A 16,453-nucleotide genomic window follows, 5' to 3' on the forward strand; every position below is an offset into this window, starting at 1 on the left:
CTTCGGGGAATCACAATCGCTTAAAGGATACGGTTAAATAAAGCAACCTAATGTTTTTTTCAGAACATAAATTTAGTGGTTAAGTCCTGTATTTAAAGATAATCACTGATCCAAGAGTGTCTTCCAAAGATAATTGCAGGCTTTCTGTCTGCAAGAAACAATTTAAGCAGTTTTAGAATAAAACACGACAAACATCTGAAAGCCCGAAGAACACTTTGGAGTTTAGCGCAATCGTCAAGGAGTTGTGAAACAGTTAAGACATGGTTTTATCAAATGGACCCAAATTTAATTTGGTCGTTTAAATAACACGAATCATACAATACACTCTAAAATGTATTTTAAAAGTATCTGTTGTTAGTTGTGATCTACTAGCATTAAAATGTAAGATCTATTGTTTTTAAAAAGTTAATAAATAATAAATAAATGTAATGACCATTGTTGTGACAGAAAAAATATTGAAATCTTAATTTTGAATCCAAGTAACAAAACTTACATTACAATTTTTTGCTGTTTTATTTTTTTTCTGTGTTCCATATCAGAAGTCAATATAGAACTGAAACAGTATAATGTTGTCACAGTCACCAGCCATCTAGCCTATGCAGAACGCTGGAGAACTACAAATCTGCCAGCAAAAGAACTACATATCCAGTCATGCACCACTCACACAGATCTCCATGATTGCAAACAGGGCTTGATTAACACCCGGCAACCCACCAAATGCGGGTCCCACCAAATGCATAGACGGCCACCTCCACTAGCCACTCTAGCTGGTTGGAAATCATTTTTAAATTGTAGTTTTCTTAAAAGCAGAGGATTCAACAATAAAGATGACCCAATATTCACGCAAATGTGATCTGGGACCTTTAGCTATGACAGATTACTGCACATAGTTTAGATACATGGCAAATTTGGGCAAATACATGGCATATATTTTCCTTGTTTTGACACGTTAAAAAACTTGAGGCTTAGAAATAATTAATTATTTTTTGTGTGGTCAGAGATAAATTTGGTAAATTCTTAATTTTAAGCCCTGAAAAGTCATGTGAAATAAAAACTAATTGCAATGCGACAAGACCCATTTGCTCATGCACACTGAGCAAGCTCATACTCAACACACACAAAAAGTTAAATGCACGAGGAGGCATGTGGACATAACACAAAATTTAAATCAAGTAATTTTAGCATGTCAAAGTCAAATTTATGCATTTAAAATATATTTTCCCAACAACAAAAATGTGGCTATTGAAAATGGTGAGTGGCTAATAATGATGGAAATCTACTAGCCACAGTTTCTGGTGATCAAAAAAGTTGATCAAGCTCTGATTGCAAACACACAGCTGAAGCTGTTCAGAACTGATCACATGGACTTTAAAAACAGCACAGACCCACACACTAGTTGCTGAGTCTTGTTATACTGATTGAACATTATGACGTGGGTTCCTTGCCTTGCGTGTTTGTACCTTGCATCACAAATATATTGTTTATTCACATTTCTGTTTGTTTTTGTCTTGGTGAAGCCAGTGATGCAAACAGTGCTATCCACCCTCTATTTGTGGACATTTCAGCACTGTCTGTGCAAATGACTGCCTTTTTACAGTGTTTTGATCAACTTGTGGGATTGCAATCAATGGAGGCGCACATCTTGGTTTCTGGCTTGTACTCCGAGCTTTCAGTTGTCATTCTGTGTGAAATCAAAACTACTACCCTGCACAAAGGATCTTGAGTGCTTGATGTGTCCATCAATTGTACCCTTCAAAATCCGTAATTTCAAAGGACACTTTGGTTTGGAATGACATGGCAATATGGTGATTATTTTTGTTTTTCACTTCAAAGGGCAATGTATCCCGTTTGAAATGTTTTAAAATATTTTGATATTATATTTTGTAATTATACAATCTAACTAGCTAATTAATAACAGGGTTAATGTAGCACCACTACTTGGATTAAAAGTGCAGTGAAAATGCAGATGATTCAGCTTGTAATAAAGCAAATAAACACCTTGTTATATACTCTTATTTTTGTTATTATTATTTAATTCTCTAGCTTTAAAAAAAAAATACTAATAAATAAATAAAACAGAATTTTGAATCTGCTATAAAAAACCAATATTTGTGCTGAGAATTTTTAGTTTTGTCCCTTATTTTATAGAGACACATTTGGCAACCACCTCCCTCTCATTGTAAATAACGAAGCTGTCAATCACTGCAGCAAGTTGAGGAGTGCGCGCCAAAGAAACCTCAAGGCAAATCAAGGAGCATGAGCTGATTTATTTCATACCAGTGAACAGGTAAGATAAAGCATCTTTTTATCTGCCAAAGAGTGTTACTTACAACTCATTTTCGTGTGCCATCACGAACAAAAGTGAAATATAAAATGCTCGTCTTTTGATAAACGTCGACCTCGTTATGCTAGCCGTCTATCATAGGCCTGATTGTTAATGGCGTATCATAAAATAATGTGAAGACCTGCAGTGAACGCATTTATATCGCGCTTTAAACGTGTATTACCGTGTGTTTTAACGCGTACACCCAAAGCGCTTTATGACTTGAACATAGGGTCATGTGCGGTTCAAGAAATCAAAGTAAAGGAGGTACGTGTTGCCAAATCTTGTTAGTAAACTCAGCAAAAGGAGCAAGCTCAAAATAAGCTAAACAGCATGTATAGTAAAAGGACATGGCAACCCACCAAGAGCGCCCTCAGCAAAGCAGCCGTCCAAAAATAAACAAAACAAGATGCCTTTCTCCAATACTTTTTTTTATATTTACTTTCCAAAGACTTAATTGGATTGGGGAATAGCCTTTACACCAAACTAAAAGTAGGAATAATGATACAAAATATCTCTTTAAAGACAACACAGACAAAATGAAAACTTTAAAAGATATGAAAACATTTATGATTATTTTTAAATGCACTCAAAAAATGGCGTTTGCTGTTTGTTCAAATTACTTGAAAAAAAAATCGCTCCCCAAAAAACTCAATAATTGTATTTTTTTTAAACCAATTTATTTTAATTTACCAACATTACTAAGGCAAATAGTTTTAATAATCAAAACAAAAATGTTTAAACAAAATTTCTCATCTTTTTATAATAAAATAAACAAGTGTTAAAGAGACTCTTAAACTTGATCAATAAAATGTTACAAAGCATGTGCAATGATAAAGGTCTGCTAATCAACATCTGCAAGGTGTGAATAATAATGATACAGTACACCTCAAACTCTGTAAACAAAACATATTATGACAAAATCTGAGCTTTCAAGTAAAGGAACTAATCATCATTATTCAAATACATACAGCATTACAAATTGTGAAGTTAGATGGATATATTACTCACTATGCTAAAAAATAGGGCTGCTCGATTTTGGGAAAAATCCTAATCACGATTATTTTGGTCATAATTGTAATCACTATTATTTAAAACGATTACTGTTAAAGTCAAAATTATTAGTGTTTCTGAGAATTTGTTTTTTTAAATAAATATTTCCCAAATAGTGTTTAATAGAGCAAGGAATTTTAACTGTATTTCCTATATTTTTTCTTCTATGCTTATTTGTTTTATTTTAGCTTGAATAAAAGCAGGTTTAAATATTTTGAAACCCATTTTAAGGTCAATATTATTAGCCCCCTTAAGCAATATATTTTTGATTGTCTGCAGATGAAACTACTGTTATACAATGAACTGCTTAACCCTTATTAAGTCTTTGAATTGCACTTAAATCTGAATGCTTGTATTTAAAAAAATATCTAGAAAAATATTATGTACTGTCATCATAGCAAAGATAAAAGAAATCAGTAATCACAAATTATATATCAAAACTATTATGTTCAGAAATAAGTTAAAAAAAAAACTTCTTTCCATTAAACAGAAATTGGGGGGAATAGCGTTGCTAATATTTAGGAGGGCTAATAATTCTGACTTCAATGTATATACATACAGTTATTTTCCTCCCTGCAAAGGAAAAAGAAATAAATACAAAATAATAAAAATATGAAACAAACTGTGCTTTAAGCATCTTCACTGTAAGAATAAAACTTTTGCTACAAAAATCCTTCAGTCAAGAGCAGAGAGGGATTTTCTCGTTTTGTTTGATAAATGATAAAAACAGCATAGCGCGCTGTCTCTTTAATGGTTTCTCTTTCACTTGTCTTTTGATTCTCAACTCGTTTGTTTATTACACAAATGAGGGTCATTATGAATAATCGCTAAACACCGCGTTTTGACACCTATTTGACTATTAAAGCGCTCTTATTAAGATGATTTTAGATGTCTTGCACCTTGTCCGTTCCGCGAGGTGCGGGCGCGGTTAGCGGAGGTGCGCGATGCGGCACCAGGCGCGAGTATAATTCCAGCTTCAGTGTGCGAATGAGACTGAATGCTGACCGGCCGAATGCTTCTGGCTTTGTGCGCGTGCCGCACACACATAAGCACGCGGTCTTTCGCGCTTTTAGGAGCAACAGATGTGTACAGCTGGAAAGGGGGCGGTATATGATGCAATTATCTTTTATCTCGATTAATGCTTTTTCATAATCGTTTGAAGCCGAAATCGAAATCGGATTTTCAATTAATTGCACATCCCTTCTAAAAAATCTTTCAGATAGGGAGCTAGTGGCTGGGATGCACAAGAAGAGGAACCAAAAAGCCACTCTGGCGATATCCTTAAATCCTTTTTTATTTACAATCTCTTCACTGCTGCTATATGGCACTTTTTTTTGCATGTGTTGTTATTTTGAACTGAAGTGACAAGTGCGAGTGCGGGGTTTACTTCGCCATTTTCAATGGCGTCTTTCGTAACTAGGTGACCATCAACCGTTTTTTTCAGAGGATGACAAACGAACAAACCATTGCTGCAGCTTTGATTTTATGGAGTTTATGGAGAAAAGTAAAAAGCACTACAGTGTTTGATTGTACTGTGTTTAGTCTTTCTTCAGTCTTACTGAAATCAGTATATTCCATATAAAGTGTAAAGCAGATTGGTTAGTTTTACATGAATTGTGGTGTGCTTGCGGCATTCTGAAAGTTCAGATGTTTTTCGCTGCACACCATGTGCACGTCGTGCAAGTCGCGCGCCTCTATTGGAAATCACAAACTTAGATTAAGCTTATTGACATTCCTCTCAATGTGCACACTCAGCAGCTACATTTTAATAAAACTATAGCCTTCATACTGAACTTTTTTTATCGATATTGACAATGGTATTTGGTCAATAAATATCGAGACCGATTTTATTACCCAGCCCTAGTCCCAACACAAATTGATTGTGTGGAACCCAGTATTTTTTACAGTGTGGTAAATAGAGGCTGTAATATTATGAATTTGGAAAACCTTGTGTGTCAAATGATAAAGAACTTCTTTCCTCTATAAAGAACCTTTTGGAATGAAAAGGTTCATGGATGTTCTGAAAGGTGCAGCAGGTGATCTGCCAAAATGCTAATTGGTTAGCATATTAGCGATTGCCCCCACCACGGCCCGACAACCCACTAGTTCATGTCATTTGTCAATTAGAAGTGTGAGTAGTTTTTGGCCCGGCAGGTTGCAAGAATTTCACTTATGACTAAGCCACACTTACATGCTATTTCAGAGTGAATATTCAGAGCAGCTGTAAACAATATCGGGAGTTCGTCACATGCGTCTCATGCAGGCGTGGACAGGCTGATGGCGGATATGCGTGAACAAAGATGCACAAAAACCCAAATCTGCATTTGTTGACAGACAGTTTGAGCTACTTATCAGAATTATGGGAGATGTCAGCTGACAATATTTCATTGGATGAACATTTAGTTGTATGCCTTACCCAGAATATAAAAATACATATAAACACATTTAGATCATTTGCTTTAATCATTACTATTGGACTGTGAAGAGACTTTCAACCAGCACAACAGCACATGTTTCTGAAGACAGTCACCTACTGCACCTTTAAGGCTTCCTAATGGAACTGACAATTCCAATAAAGATTCTTTATTTTTAAGAGTTTTAAAAAGTGCAGTATAAATTTTAAATCAACCGTACATGCTTAAATGAAAGTGCCTACACCTTGCATTTTATATTTTGAATAAATAGTAGATGCTTTTTAAATAATCATGCTGAAGCAAGAACCGCATATTCAGACAGTTTTAGAACCATATATTTTTCAGGCTAATGCGTTTATAAACTACGCCACTCATAAACAGTCGGAGTCCGGATGAGTAGACGGGTCCTCAGCGGAAAGTCTGGCCTAATATAGGAGCTTTGGCAGCGAACGAGGAGACAACCTCAAGAGTATTTGACTCTGAGAGCTTCAGTGATCTCTGTAATTTCAGCATGTGCCAAAGTTGCTCTTCAGGAACCACAACTGATGACCTGTTGACTTTTAGGAACCACATGCAGGATGGTCTCTTCTGCGCCACATAATGATCTCCTCTGGGGTTTTTCCTCAGTAGCAACAAAATGGAAGTGAACACTATGAAGTTTAGTGTTCCAGAACGAGCTGAATTCCTGTTTGTTACATTTTTCCCGTAAGCTGGGCTGGATGATTAGAAGAAATGAGAAAAAAACAAGTTAGTGTTTGGTAGATTTGAAATGCAAAATAGTGCATAAGGAGGACTCATTTTCAAAACAGACACTTTTAAGGTGTTTATGCTGGTTTAAGAGGACACCTAAGCTATTTGTAGTGATATATGAATACATTCAGAGAGGGCAGTTGGTGGTTTTATGGTGTACAAATAGAACAGCTGAACCCACAGGGCTAAACTTGCCAGAAACGTGGGTTTTGAGCCTTTTGCTAAGTTGTGTTTGGTTCGAATTCAGCTATTAGTGGTAGAAATAAAACTTCAAATTTCCTCTTCTACAGATGTTCCAGCTTAGAAGCTGACAATTGTAGACAAATTACCTTCAGAAGTTTTTCTTACTCTGTTTGATTTGCTTTTCCTCAAAGATTACTGCATGAAAATATCCGCTCATTCATCCGCAAACCATGACAGCCAAGATCCAAACATTTTCATCTGGACAGGTTTTCTTTATCCTTCATCACCACTTAAGAGGCAATTTTGCACAGAAATAAACTAGCCTTTGCTTGGATTCTAAACACGGCAGTCTTGAGCAAACTTTTCTTTACGTTTTGTCATCCTTTTAACGTAGTACTGAAATTATTTGGCAGAACAAATGAAGCATCACTTTAAAGTCTCACAGTTTAACATCCTTTGTTTTGTGTTTTTTAGTCAATTGGAGATTTTTCTATCAGTGTTAAACTGCATTTACAGGCTTCCGGCTGTGGGTTTGTTCCATTGAAATGAGCCAAATTATATCGTTGGACTTTGGAAATCCACTGTAATCTATACATTTACCCTCTATTATCTTTTTAAGTTCCGTGACATTTCTGAAACGCCCTTTCCAAATTAAAGGACAGAAATGCACCAGAGCCCGACATTATGAGCCGTGTGCTTTTTAAAGCAGCGCCTACTCAATCTCCATCCATCTTAATGTAAGATAAGCGACTGACAGTCAACTTCACGCCAAGTGCTCATTATTGTGAATTTACAATAGCTATTTTTGTTATTCGTACGCTGTAAATGGGTTACTACAGGTTAAACTCGTTACGTACTTCCAAATATAAAGACTGTAACAACATTCATGTATATACAAGCGCACAGTTTTATGCTACTAATGAATCATGATAGTGCCTTTGACATTTATATAGAGATGTACCTTGCTTTTTATAAGGTCACATCTCTTCTCAGCCAACAAACTCTTCACAGTTGCGCAGTTCAATTAAAGCACTCTCGCCCACTGTGTATAATTAAAAACAGCTTGATGTATTGGCGATGAAAATTATTATGAGAGATGCAACTTTTGGGCAGCATTCAGTGTGAATAACTAAACAAATGTACTGATGAAACTAAGTGTGCAAGACGAGATGTCCTTATGCTCTCTAGATAAAATGTAATTTTATGTACATTTTAATATTCCTTATACCTTCTCTGAAAATAAGTGCCAAAATATAGGTGATGTCATGGAGCTGCATAACATTTATATGCAAAACTGACATGTATCGAATAATTGATTATATCCAAGTATTATATGCCAATCCAAGTATTAGAAACAACAAATAATATCTTGAAAGTGGCTAAAAGTGGCTTATATGAAAGGCAAAGGCCTCTAGATTACGCTTATTTTAACAAAATAAAATATGATCATACCTTGACTTTTAATTATTTAATTAGGACAGTAAGATCTGACTTTGCTTTGCCATAAGTCTTGTTGCTTAACAGAAACACTGTACAGTATAGAATTTAAAGTCATGGTGCAGTGGAAAAAGAATTAATATTGTGTATTATGACTGCATCCATACATATCTGCAGTGACTTAAATAACTTATTAATAAAGTCATCCGGAACAACAAAGAAAGCATATTTGCAGGACTCTCAGAGTTCATCAAGATTCTTTGGATTCATCTTCAATGCCTCCTCCTTCATCTTACCCCGGACAAGCTCAATAATGTTCAGGAGTGGTGACTGGGCTGGCCAATCCTGAAGCATCGTAAAATAGTTTTTAAAGAATAGTGCTAAAGTATAAAGATTTAAAATGACATTTTATTACAATTTTCAGACACCAATGTGATTCTTTATAGTTTTTTTAAGATGTCAAGAAATATACAAAAAATTGTACTGAGGAAAAAGTCAAGACAACAAATCTTTGTAAGTTGATTTAATTTACTTAGTTAGTTTAACTTAATATTTTTAGTCTTTTTGGTTTGATTGCTGTAAGGTCAGAGGACTAGAAAAGATTATTTAATTCTAAACTTAAAAAATTGAAGTCAGCAAGAATTTGTCAGCAAAATGTATTTGCCAGCCATTTCTTTGCCACATTAACACTAAATGGCATTTTAAATGATGTCATCTAGAAATCAAAGTTAAAATTAAACTAAGTAACTTATATTACATTATAAAATGCCCATTATCAGACTACAGTCATTTTTGCTGGATGAGATTTTGCTGGATTACTCGCATGATGGAAGAAAATTATTCCCTATTCATTAATTCTCATTTATTATTATTTTTTAAGTTTCTTAAAATAAAAATAATAAAAATAAATAACCCAATTGATGTTGCAAACAAGTCAGGCCAAAAATGAATTCAAAAGTAATCCGAATACATCACCTAAAATGATCATTCTAGATTATAATACTAACCTAAATGCTTTGTGTTATTAAAATGAACTACAAGTTTGTAAAAAATTAGTTTAGCTCTGTCTGTATTAATTTTTATTGTTGCACAATATATGGTTTTAGCATGGATATCACAATATATATATACAATATATTGTATGTATATACAATATAGCTGCAAAATTGAATTAAATTACTGTATCTTTTTTGGAATTTTTGTGTTGTTTGTATTTCAAAGTCAAAATAAGTTGTTTTTTTTACTTACACCACTTGCAGATAATTTTAAAAAGTTTTAAGTTTTTATATTGACTTATTTCTTCTAAAGTTGAAAATAAAACAATATTTTTACATTATCTAAGAATTTTTAGATATTTGGACCCCCCCGGAAAACTGTCAAATGGTGCTATTCAAATTATCTTGTGAAGCTATATTCATATCGCAAAATTTAGAGCAGAAAAATAAAACATAACAATGTCAGATTTTTTTAAATATCATACAGCCCTAGTTTTAATGCTAAAAATGTTTTGTCTTTGACCAATAAAGAAAATCAGGAATAATAACTCCTCCTTTTCTCGTCACTCCTCATAAAAAAAAAGCTCATTCTTTACATTTCAGTGCAATATACTAGAGGGTGCCAGAGGGGTAAATTGTTTCATTATGCCAGTGTTCAGCAGATGTATCTTCATGGGAACTGTATGAAAACTGATGGCATGTGTAAACTTTACTGTGTGCGTCTGTGATTGGTGGTCTCATAATTTCTCAGAATGTGCCCCTGGGAATTGCTTGTGCGTAGTTCGTCTCCCACCATGCAGTTTGTTTGGGTGTGTTCATTTGTGGAAAGTGATGCTGCTAAATTTCTAATTAGTGCATGGCTGATGCTGTTTGTAGGTCTTTAAGTGCATGTGACGGGTTCAGTCTTTAATCAACAGTGTTATATTTTGGAGGAGTCCCTGTAAAAGAGGTTACGAGTAAATTTTGTTGGTCAAACATGTCAAACAATTGAATCTCTATATAGCTGATATGCCTTTTAACTTTTTTCCTACGGAGGGTACACACTTTATTACAAATAGGGATTATTGTAAAGATAAAATACTGAATTGTCTGACTCTGAATGTTTGCAAATGATCAGATTTAGCTTTTTTGTATTAAGACTTTTTTGCTACTGAGCTTAAATACAAAAGCAAATATACTGTCCCACTTTTTTGCTCTTTAAGGCACAAATTAGACTATAAGTAGAGCAGACACTTAAATAGGGGAGAGTGGGGATGAAAGTACCATTTTTCATAAAAAACTATTTTTAAAAGATAATGTTTTAGACAGAAATATATTTTTGCTGTGGTTACTAACTCATAAGTGTTATCTATCAATATCGGGTGGTATTTTTAACAAATGTAGAACAACTTGAAGATCATTTCACTTAAAACATAAATTGCATATTGTTACTTTAGACACCGTCAGTAGGGACAAAAGTAACACAACAATATTTCAACCCAGGCTCACTCTGAAAAAATACCTCTATATACATTACTGGAGAGTGCCAAATATGTCTCAAGAGTTTTTTTTGTTGTTGTTGTTGCAGTTTTTGTATTCGCAAATGCACCAGAGGGCGCTGTGTATGCTTTTTGAGATCTCGAGTTTCTCTTGTGAGTGCCACTGGCACCTGCTGTTCTCACAAAAATCCACCGGAGGCCACTGTTAACTGACTGACTGACCGATCGACTGACCCACCCTCCTCCTTCCCTAAACCCTGCAAGGGCGTCACGGTGGGCAGTGGGTAGTCCAATCGCCTTACAGCAAGAAGATCGCTGGTTTGAGCCCCGGCTGGGTCAGTTGGCATTTCTATGTGGAGTTTGCATGTTCTCCCTGTGTTTGTGGGTTTCCTCCAGGTGCTCCGTTTTCCCCCACAGTCCAAAGACATGCGGTATAGGTTAATTGAATAAACTAAATTGGCCATAGTGTATGAGTGTGTATGGGTGTTTCCCAGTGTTGGGTTGCAGCTGGAAGGGCATCAGCTGCGTAAAACATATGCTGGATAAATTGGCGGTTCATTCTGCTGTGGTGACCCCCAGAGGTGGGTAGAGTATCCAAAATCTATACTTAAGTAAAAGTACAAGTACTTTCAGAAATTTTTACTCAAGCAAAAGTAAAAGTAACAATCTTAAAAGTTACTTGAGTAAAAGTAAAAAAAAAGTATCTGATGAAAAACTAGTTAATTTTCATTTTATATATATATAATTAGGTAAGGAATGAAAACTGTTTTCAAGGCATACCATGGTTTGGAAAAGTCAAGGTTTTTAAAACCGCCAAATTTTCTGCTATACCATTCCTATGTTTTTGTGTAAGATTTTTTTTTTATTTACATTTTTTTTAGGACAACAGTATCTCCAGCAAAAAAGATATCCAAAGATGCTGTTTTAAATGGTAAAGAAATCTGTGTTTTTTTAAACAAATGAAGACAGCAGAAGTCAATGATTCACTTGAAATATTCAGCCTGACATGTTTACTGTTACAAAATATTTAAAATGTTTCTCAAAATAAAATATAGTGTTCAAAGGGGGAAAACGTTTTAGTTTTTTTTTACCAAGAAATTTAAAAAGAATATATTTATAGAAGTAATCACAATATTGTAATTATCTAAGGTTATCATACCGTCAGAATCTGATACAGGCCTATGCCTATATATATAAATTATTTGCCCTTCTGTGATTTTAACAGAACAATTTTGCCTCATTAATTTAACAATTTTGCCTCATTAAGCATTTTTTCTTATTTCTTTTGATTGTCTACAGAACAAACCATTAGTAATGATTTGCCTAATTACCCTAACTTGAATTACCCTGGTTAAGCCTTTAAATGTCACTTGAAAGATATCTAGTATCTTAAGAAAAAAAAAAAAAAAAAAAAAAAAATATATATATATATATATATATATATAGTTATTCTCTTAAACAGCAGTTTCTTTAGTTAAAAACTCATTACTACCTACCTCTGACCCTGGTTAATAAAGGCACTAAGCCGAAAAAGAAAATGAATAAATAAAATTGTAGAAAGTCCTAGATTTATCAGTAGAACCAGATTTTCAGACAAGTTTGTGCTCCATATTTTTGATCAGCACATGTTTTTATGAATCATGTCATGTACAATTCATGTACAGTTACGAATAAAGAGAAAAATTATATAGCATTATGGTCATTTTAACCTCTCAAAATGGTTAAAAATGACTTTTACTGTATCCACCATCAGAGGGTTAACGCACCAAAAACAAGGATAACAATAGCTCAAAGTGGACTTTCCTGAGTCAGCAAAAGCAATTACTTCCCTTCCCAGAAGCAGGGATGCAGGGCGCTTTAGGAAAACTACTCTAAATGTATATTACACTCGGGTCCTGAAGTTCAAGGGAACCACCCTTGAGCAAATGCCAGCATGGCAATATTGTTTTATGATTCCAAGATCTGTAAATTTCCTTATTTATTTCATGGCCAATTATATCATATTTAAAGCCGTGGCCCTAATTTTCCCTTTACTAACACATTTAAGCCAAGAGTTTTCTATGGACGTCGACCGATCTCACAGCACCATTAGTCCTTATAGTCTCGCTCATTAAGTTAATAACTCGTAAATAAAAGATAAACAGGTTGAGTACAGGAGTATGGCGTGTTCACGAAGCTATATTTACTTCTGCATGCAAAAGGCTCCATTTACTACAGTTTTCAAAACCTTTTCACCTCGCTAGCTTTTCTCCAAACTAGACAGAATTTCATTTTCAGCCCTAAATAGGACGCTGATGACAAATTGGAAGGCAGTTAAAGTTGTCATCGCCATTGTTACATGTTAATTAGACCGATTGCATGGTCATCAGACATGCTAACAATGAGCATTCGAGTCCATTGTGTGAGGGCACCACGGCTAGACAAAGCAGAGAAACGATGTGTGTTGGGAACGAAACAAATCCCAAATGCCCCGCTGTGGGATTATTCTGCAGGCCGTGTCTGGGAGCCAGGATGCATGGTAGGAGCCTGTGGTCTTCGCCTCTCCCCCGGTGTCTCCAGTGGTCTGCGCTGTGACTTTCCCCTGGTGGCCTGGCTCCAAAACCGAAGGTAAAGAAAGCTATGGAAATGACAGCGTTGCATATAGGGGTTGAAAAAAGATCTGTTTTGATCATCCTTCAGGCTTTTTATTCTCGGATTTCCTCACTGTAGCATTAGCTTCTTCAAGGAAACTGCAAATTAGGGATGGTTCTATCTTTATGTCGCTTTTAGTACCTTACCATTAGGTTGCAAATTAAGATTCCCCTTGTGTCTCAGCGACCGCCGAGGCCAGAAAAATGCGTCATAAAGAATATGTTGCGATTGTATGTGGCTTTTTGGCTAAAAGTGGCTGAGATGCACTTCCTCTTATATACAGCACAGGTTCTCATGGTTGTGTTTAAGCCTTAAGCGCACACAGTGTGATGTCTTTTTGTTCAGATGCCCAACAGGATTACTGCATGTTGGCATCGCTGGCACCAACAGCTGACTGAGCATCTTTGTGTTCGTCTTAAAGGCATAGCTCACCTAAAAATTAAAATGACCTCATCGTTTACTCTCCCTCCTGTGGTCTTCAACCTTTATGAGTTTCTTTCTTCTGTTGAACATAAAAAAAGAAGAATGCCATTGACTTCTATAGTATTAAAAATCATTACTATGGTCAATGGGTACCAGCTACCAGCATTTAAAAAATGTTGTCTTTTGTGTTTAACAGAAGAAAGAATCTCAAATAGGATTTGATGGGTGATTAAATGATGATTTTAAGCTTTGGGTGTACTATCCCTTTAAAGTTAAATGCTAAAATAAGGCCAGATTTACTAACAGCTTGTACCAAACACTGTTTTTGCAATAAAAACTAGTGTCAGGATTTAATAAAGATTTAGCAGCTGATATTTTATTCAGTTGTTTTAGCTTTTGCCCTTCATTAATCATGGGTCGCCTGATTAATAAAGGACAATTTAGCTTACCCAATTCACCTATAGCACATGTTTTTGGACTGTGGGGAAAACCGGAGCACCCGGAGGAAACTCACGCCAACACGAGGAGAACATGCAAACTCCACACAGAAGTGCCTACTGACCCAGCCGGGGCTCGAACCAGCGACCATTTTGCTTTGAGGTGATCGTGCTACCCACTGCACCACCGTGACGTCCCTGATTATTTATATGCATTTTTAAAGAATTTGTTTAATTTAGAATTTATTTAGACACAAACTTGGCAAAACATGAATTCATTTGTAATGTAGATGGTAAGTTTGTACATTTGCTGTATACAATTATGAAAATATAGTATCATCATAATTTTACTTACTCAAACTATTTAAAATGTTCACGTAACATTATTAAAATAACATTTTTTGGAATATTCTTGAAAAACATTCTTAAAACAAGGGAATGTCTTTAGGATGTTATTTGTACTTCACGGATGTTCTCACAATAGGGATAGGAAAACATTTTTAGAACATTAATATAATACACTCTGAGAACATTGTTATAACATGAGACCAAAACATTATGAAAACATTTAGTAAAATGCAAATATAACCAACATAATAACTGTCACGATCACCAACGATTTAGCATTTGCAGATAGCTGGAGTACTCCAAATCTGCCACTTAAATCAACTAAAGATCCCATCATGCACTTCATTCACACACCTGGCCCAGATTCTCTTTAATTGCAAACACACACATCTGACGCTGTTCAAGACTAATCAGATGGATTAAAAACATAGCACGCACAAACATTATAGCTCAGTCTTCTAAGGGTTATCCTTGCCTTGTTTAGCTGTGTTTTGACCTTTGTTTGTTTTTTTTTTATTCATGTTGTTTTGCTGCCTGTCCTGACCAGTCACCTGATATTCTGATTAATAAAGTTGCACATAGTAGTGGGCAAAGCAAGGCTTCATGAAACACTGAAGTTGATGCAAATGGGTCAAAGCTTCGAAACGTTTCGAAACCAGTCTCTACGGTGACACCTAGTGGTCATGTTTTATGTGTTCTGCTTCAGCAAAGAAACAGTTAAGCAAATTGAGGTATTAAACCCCACCTTGTGAAGTTGTGTGATTTTACAGAAGCGATGAGAGTTCCAGACCTGCATGCTGAGGTAATGGGTTCGAATCCAGGGTGATGCAGCAATATAGACGTTATTTTTTAAATGCTCAACTGCTTGTGATGTGTTTTGTTTCAACATTGGTCTGACATTCGAATGAACACTTAGTAAATAAATATCTTGTTTTGGTCATAAAAAGTATATTAAAATAACATTGTCATAATTTCATAGTATTTGTACAAGTCTGTATTTGAACCGGGCCATTTACTCTGTGCTAGTATTCCGAACCTGTTAATCAAATGCATATTCGCCAGGTTTGAAACTCTTCTGAAATGACCAATGTTTTGAATCACATAAGTCACGTGACCTGGGTGTTTCGAATTATGCTTTGGTGCAGTGTTTCACTTGCACTTAGGGATCTCGACACTGTGTCGAAATGCCAGTTTCACATCAGCCATCCTTTGTGTTTTGACTTTTGAGTGTTTCTTTGATCATGTTGATTTTGCTGCCTGTCCTAAACTGCCTATAATTTTGACCATTCTTTGGATTACCTATATGCTCCAGTTTGCTCCCGTTTTAACCAATGCCTGCCTGATTATTATGATTAACAAAGCTGCACATAAGATCCTCACCTCTATTTTACCTCTACTTTTTACAATAACGTTAATACATTGTCTAGAAAACTGGACATTTTAAACATACTAAACACCTTCCGCAATAACATTTTTATAACTTACTGAGACATTAGGAAACAATTTTAGGAACATAAATATAATGTCGGTGGAACGTTCTAATACCATTTTAAATAATTTTCTGTGAATATCAAAACAAGATGAGACTGAAAGATAAGAATAAAATGTATGAAAAGTTTTTGTAAAAAATTACTAAAAGCAAAAATACATCCTTAAATGATGTTTTGAACAATCAAAGAACTTTTTTATATAGTTTAATGAAAAGATTAGGGCTGCATTTTAGAACATAGAATTGCAACTGAGTCTACGTATATTAGCACTGTAATTTTTTTGGTATTTGCTGTACATGTACCAAACAAATAGTTTTAACCACTGTTAGTGCTGAACTTCATTTGGACTTGTTATATATAGAAAATTGTGTTCAGTAAACCACAGAGATATGAACAGAACCATCATTTATGTGTACTGTTACACCCTTTTTTTCTTTGTAGTCTTTCACATGCAAAAAAAAAAAATCACAAAAAGTCACCACTTAATTTAA

The 16,453-nt window shown here is 35.0% G+C and overlaps 1 long non-coding RNA gene across 4 annotated transcripts in view; it reads left to right on the forward strand.

Annotated features, from left to right (window-relative positions):
- Positions 1-1,398: 1,398 nt before the first annotated feature.
- Positions 1,399-16,453, forward strand: part of LOC147833039 (uncharacterized) — a 95,030-nt gene continuing 79,975 nt past the window's right edge. For 3 of the 4 annotated variants that reach the window (XR_015513204.1, XR_015513203.1, XR_015513205.1), the window contains exons 1-2: positions 1,399-1,805; positions 2,149-2,287. This is a non-coding gene — a long non-coding RNA (uncharacterized LOC147833039). Of the gene's footprint in view, positions 1,806-2,148; positions 2,288-13,125; positions 13,241-16,453 lie in introns of all 4 variants that reach the window. The other variant, XR_015513206.1, reaches the window with a different exon arrangement.

This window comes from Danio rerio, chromosome 17 (assembly GCF_052040795.2).
Source record: "Danio rerio strain M-AB ecotype USA chromosome 17, GRCz13ab, whole genome shotgun sequence".
NCBI lineage: Eukaryota > Metazoa > Chordata > Actinopteri > Cypriniformes > Danionidae > Danio > Danio rerio.